Below are 6775 nucleotides of genomic sequence, written 5' to 3' on the forward strand. Positions count from 1 at the left end.
TGTATCCTCCTCCAGTTTCCCCATCCGTTCTGCTCTCCCCCTCCCCATCTGTGTACCCCCTCCGTGCTGCTGCTGTCCTCCACCGTTCTGCTCTCCCCCTCCGTGCCGCTGCTGTCCTCCTCCGTTCTGCTCTCCCCCTCCGTGCCGCTGCTGTCCTCTTCCGTTCTGCTCTCCCCCTCCGTGCCGCTGCTGTCCTCCGTTCTGCTCTCCCCCGTTCTGCTCTCCCCCTCCGTGCCGCTGCTGTCCTCCTCCGTTCTGCTCTCCCCCTCTGTGCCGCTGCTGTCCTCTTCCGTTCTGCTCTCCCCCTCCGTGCCGCTGCTGTCCTCCGTTCTGCTCTCCCCCTCCGTGCCGCTGCTGTCCTCCTCCGTTCTGCTCTCCCCCTCTGTGCCGCTGCTGTCCTCCTCCGTTCTGCTCTCCCCCTCCGTGCCGCTGCTGTCCTCCTCCGTTCTGCTCTCCCCCTCCGTGCCGCTGCTGTCCTCCTCCGTTCTGCTCTCCCCCTCCGTGCCGCTGCTGTCCTCCGTTCTGCTCTCCCCCTCCGTGCCGCTGCTGTCCTCCTCCGTTCTGCTCTCCCCCTCTGTGCCGCTGCTGTCCTCCTCCGTTCTGCTCTCCCCCTCCGTGCCGCTGCTGTCCTCCTCCGTTCTGCTCTCCCCCTCCGTGCCGCTGCTGTCCTCCTCCGTTCTGCTCTCCCCCTCCGTGCCGCTGCTGTCCTCCGTTCTGCTCTCCCCCTCCGTGCCGCTGCTGTCCTCCTCCGTTCTGCTCTCCCCCTCCGTGCCGCTGCTGTCCTCCTCCGTTCTGCTCTCCCCCTTCGTGCCGCTGCTGTCCTCCTCCGTTCTGCTCTTCCCCTCCGTGCCGCTGCTGTCCTCCTCCGTTCTGCTCTCCCCCTCCGTGCCGCTGCTGTCCTCCTCCGTTCTGCTCTCCCCCTCCTTGCCGCTGCTGTCCTCCTCCGTTCTGCTCTCCCACTCAGTGCCGCTGCTGTCCTCCTCCGTTCTGCTCTCCCACTCAGTGCCGCTGCTGTCCTCCTCCGTGCTGCTGCTTTCCCCCTCTGTGCTCCGTGTCACCCTCCATGTGCTCCTCCACCCCTTCTGTCAGGATGGAGAGCGTCGGTAGGAGCCGCTAAACCCGGCTCCTACCTTTTCCAAATGAACAGAGTCAGTGATCACTGACTCTGTTCATTCATATAACTGAAACATCGTAAGTTCACTACTCATAAACAAGTCCTGTGTGGCCCTGAAATGTTGCACTGTGATGTGATCATATTGAATGAAAATGTTTGGACTTTACTTGGAGATCCCTGAGGCACCGTTCACATATCCTGCGGCCACAGTTCACAGCATGTTTAGTGCGTCCCTCTTCACCGATTACGTGCGAATCAGGTCAGAGTTTTTGCCTGAATTCGCACCTGACTTGGGCCCTTTTTAAATGTGAACTGTGGCCACTGCAGAGCTGTGTGAATCGGCTTCATTAAAATCCGATCACACTCTCCTGTCATGCGAATTGGATGCAGCGAAAAACCTGCATCCAATTTGCATATGTGTGAACCCGGCCTTAATGTTTATATACTGCAGCTGTCTCCTTTCCTCTGCCGTCAGTGAGCAAGGCAGTGTCTGTACAGGGGGCAAGAGGACATAGCTGCTGTAGCAGGGCTGCAATTGCAGCCACAGCCCCGGGAGAGTGCTGCCCACCACCCAGGATACAAAGGCCATTAGAAGAGGAATAGCCCGTCCATGGAGACAGGAGAGACTGCTGGGAGCCTCTTGGAACAGTGGAGGGGATATAGTCCCCAAGAGACAGCCTCTACTAAGTGGAGAACTGTATGGGAGTACAAGTCCCAGGAGGACAGTGTGGCTAAAAGGAAGAAATTAAAGGAGAAGTCAGGGCTTGGGGCAGTCTCACATGAGAAGAGGTGACTCTTGGATTGTGCCACTGAGTCAGAAACTCTGAGCTTACCATGGTATCGGAGTGGGACTGTGCTGCCTCCTTCGCACAGAGGCCACCACCAATCGGAGAGATGAAGCGAGTTGGAGGAGAGGGACTTTTCGACCGCATTCGCACAGAGGCCACCACCATCGGAGAGATGAAGCGAATTGGAGGAGAGGGACTGTGCTGCCACATTTGAACAGATGCCACCACCATCGGAGAGATGAAGCGAGTGGGAGGAGAGGGCTTCATGAGAAATTACTACAAGAGGGTCCAGAATTGCCATCATCACCACACAATCCAGGCACCAGAGAATGGGAAGTGGCTCCCCAAATGACTGCATAGTAGTGAGAGGCCACTGGCCACAACCTACATACCCTTCTCTTAAAGGGACAGCATCTCCCTAACTTGGGACTTATGTCCTTTACTGTGGAATACAAATACACCTAAGTGCTCCAAAGCACGAATCTGGGCCCCAACACTTAGTACTACACTGGCCAGTGGGTGTGGTTTTGGAGAGACTCAAGGACCTTTCAGTATCTAGTTTTAGGATTCCGGTACAGAAATACTTGGTCCTCTCATTGAGGGTTATTTACGAAAAGCAAATCCACTTTGCACTACAAGTGCAGTCTCTGTAGATCTGAGGGGAAGATCTGAAATGAGGGGAAGCTCTGCTGATTTTATCATCCAATCATGTGAAAGCTTTCAGTACACTTGTAGTGCAAAGTAGATTTGCCTTTCGTAAATAACCCCCATTGTCTCTGTTGTATTATATAAGTCTGTTTTACCTTGTGACTGTTCGTTGTTGTTTTGTCCAAACTTCCATCGCTAAGGCCCCTTTCACATTGAGGAGTTTTTCAGGCGGTACAGCGCTAAAAATAGCGCTGCTATCGCGCCTGAAAAACTCCTTCACTGCAGACTCAATGTGAAAGCCCGAGGGCTTTCACACTGAGGCGATGCGCTGGCGGGAGACAAAAAAATCTCCTGTCAGCAGCATCTTTGGAGCGGTGAGAGGAGCGGCATGTATACCGCTCCTTCACCGCTCCTTCCCATTGAAAACAATGGGAAACCGTGGCAATACCGCCCGTAATGCGCCTCTATAGAGGCGCATTGCGGGCGGTATTAACTATTTATCGGCCGCTAGCGGGGGTTAATACCGCACCGCTAGCGGCTGATACCCGCGGCAATTCCGGCGGTATAGCGCCGCTATTTTTAGCGGCGTTATACCGCCACCGCAGCTCCCGCCCCAGTCTGAAAGGGGCCTTAGGAGATCTGAGCGGAAATGGAAGCAGGTACCCATGAAAACTAGGAAGCTGCTCCCTCAAAACATTGTATTGTGCTAAATGTGGTAGGGGGAGGAGGAAATAAAGTGGAACATTTCCGCTTCAAGTGCTGGGACAGCTGGATGTGAGATGGGGACACTATCAGTGATAATTAGCAGGTTTATTACACTAACTACGAACAGAGGTTTTGAATTAAGGTTGTCAATCTCTGCCACCTATATATAGTTCTACCTATTTAGATGAATAACAGACAGACTTGTATAAACTACTGTCTCTTAATTGTACCATTATTTTTGTGAAGATATCTGTGTATATTATATAAATGCCTACAAGCTCACCTGTTTCACAAACCGTATAGTTCATATTAAGGTGTTGGATCTAATTCATTGGGAGCGATTTAAAGGGTTTGTAAAGGATTTTTTTTTTTTATCTTAATAGCTTCCTTTACCTTAATGCAGTGCTGTTTTCATGTCCTCATTGTTCGTTTTTGCTCTCAAGTTGCTGTAATTCTTCTCTGATCTCCACACTTCCTGGTTGTCTGTTTTCTGATAACCACAGTACTGGGAGCTTTTTCTCTGTGGTCACTAACTTCAAGGAGGTGTGATTACTGTGTGTCTAAAACCGCTCAGCACCAATCAGTTTCGTTTTCCAAACCATCACTGCCCTGTATTGGCTCTGTGGCTCTGTACAGCAGAGAGGCAGGAAACAACATGCAAAAACGAAACTAGAAACTGCAGTTACATTATATGATTGATTTTTATCTATTTTTAATCATTTTGAAAAGGAATCAGTTAACTATTATGTCTCTATACCCCTCTATAACAGTCATTTCAGCATATATTTTTTTATTATTTACAACTCCTTTAATATATTAATACATTTTTCTTTACCTCTGAACATAATTTGCTGTTCCAAGTTAATACAGGGTCACTGAACTAAGTGAAAACATACTCCTTGTACATCACCTCCGAATGTAAACAGCGTACATGGTGCTCAGTTTACATAGGTAACTGGGAGAAGCCACTGTGCATTTTTTTCTGTATATGAAGGGTTCAGAATAAATGGGCCATTTATTGTATAAAGTAGGTAAACCCAATACAATAAACCTAAACAGAGATAAAGATCAAGTTTGTCACTGCTGGCTTCCCTCTGCTAATGTAAGATGCCTGGTTATCTCTGTCGTCGGTACTTTCTAAGTCCAAGAACTGGACAAGTATGCAGCACGTGAAGTCAGAACTCCAACATTTCTAACTTGTAACATTTCTAATAAAGAAAGCACTGGATCATCATGACAGTATGGGAAACGCTCTTTCAGAGAAAGAGGTCAGCAATAGCCTACATCATTTTCTCAGCGTGGGGTTTAACACTAATTACCTGACTGTATTCAGTTTCCTGTATGTCTTGTAGATCCAATACTCATGCAAAGGCATGTACAGGTATAAAATGTAACAGTTTAAACACTGTACTTAGACAAGAATATCAATCATACATAAATAAAATCTTTACGCCTCATTTCCAGAGGTCACGTAATGGACATAAATAACAAATCAAGTAAATATTAAAGAGAAATGTATATCAGATGTATTTTCTTACAGAGCTTGAAAGAATGGCTTAATCTCACGGTAGATTTGGTAGCATGCTCAGCACCCTTCTAAAGTGAGGATTTCTAATGGCAGCACCTAAAGCTCAACTCTGGGAAAACTTAAAAATCTGCTTTGCAGTGGGTCTGCGCCCAAGCTGAAAGTGTTTACTGGTAGTTTAGGTCCAGGGGGCATAGAAAGGAAAATATATTTACCCGCTCCTCTGCTCCTGTGTACTGCTAGACTGATCCCCACAGTGTCTTCAGCAGTCTAATGTCCTGACATCATCAATGGTCTACAGCCCCTTACTGGGTGTGAAGGATGCCAAGGAAAAGTTCACTGATGGAGCATAGGGGAGCACCGTCTACCGCAGGAGCATGGGATCAGTTTAGTAAAAATGTTTTTACTATTCCCTAGAATAAATGAACAGTAACCCTTGCAGGGTGGGCACGGCCTGGGAAAATGTTCTGATTTCTTGGAGTTGAGCTGTTCACACCTGGGCGTAGCAAAAACACGCGTTTCTGCTAGCGTTTCTGCAAACGCGTGAAAATCTCACTAATGCATGCAAAACTCACTTGGCTCATGTCCAAAATTTGGTGCATGAGCTTCTTGAAAGCGTTTTTGAAGTGGAGGGAGGACCATTCAATTGAATGGTGCAGCTCCAAAAACTTGCTAAAAAATGCACAAAAAAATAATCCAAAAACAGGATGTGAACAAGGCCTTAGGCCCCGTACACACGAGAGGATTATCCACTGGAAACGGTCCTCCGGACCGTTCCAGCGGATAAATCCTCTGGCGGATTTTGATCTGATGGTTGTACTAACCATCAGATCGAAATCCGCGCGGAATCCATCCGCGGTGACGTGTCGCGCCGTCGCCGCGATGATGACGCGGCGACGCTGGAAGATAAAGACTTCCACGCATGCGTCGAATCATTACGACGCATGCGAGGGAGAGGAGCGGACGGATTGATCCGGTGAGTCTGTACAGACCACCGGATCAATCCGCTGGACAGGATTCCAGCGGATAGATTTCTTAGCATGCTAAGAAATTTTTATCCGCTGGAAATCCGTCGACTGGAATTTTTTCCGCCGATAAATGTCCGCTCGGACGTACACACCACCGGATCTATCCGCTGGAACTGATCCGGGGATAAATCCCAGCGGATAGATCCGGTGGTGTGTACGAGGCCTAAAAGTGGACAGAAAGCATGAACATATGCTTTCTTATGGATACCATCTACAAATGTTAATTGTACATATGCAGGAAATTGTAACTGTCTCAGTGGTTTCCAACCTGGGGTACCCATATCCCCAGAGGTATGTGCCAGAATGTTTAGGAGTATGCAACAAAAAAAATTTAACAATGGCGGAAATGGGCAGTAGCCTACCTTCCAGGGGTACCTGCATGACCTGATTGTTTATATTTTTGCATGCTGCCACACTTCAAGCTCTGCAGATGGGCACCTCTCCCATAGAGACTGCAACAGCAGCCTGCCTAAACACCTGGGCCATATTGTGCAATTTGGCACTCTACAGAACAATGGCCCAACGTGCTGCAGGATTTAGGGTAAGCTTGTGATACACCACTGTGTGACCACTGCAGTGCCACATCATTGTATCATTGTATGTATCAGTGTATGCCAGAGCCAGACACCAGATGCCCCTCCAAAAAGAACCTGTTGGTTGTGTGACACAATCTAGGCCTAGGGGAAGAACTGAGGGCTGCAGAGCAGCTGACAGGTGGGGAGCCTGGAGAGGAGACAAGAAGGATAAAGTGTTCCTGCTGGAGTTGAAGAGTAACATCACACTGTGACTCAAGGCAGGAAAGTCACCTTATTATCACACTTATTATGCTCCCATTAATAGCCAATGTATTTACAGTTACAAGATATATATTTTAAAATGACAGCAACTGAATTCATTACAAAAACTTTTTATAATATGAAGGGGTACAATTTGTGGAAATGTACTGCAAAAGAATAAGCAGTGAAAT

Source organism: Rana temporaria, chromosome 1, assembly GCF_905171775.1.
Source record: "Rana temporaria chromosome 1, aRanTem1.1, whole genome shotgun sequence".
NCBI lineage: Eukaryota > Metazoa > Chordata > Amphibia > Anura > Ranidae > Rana > Rana temporaria.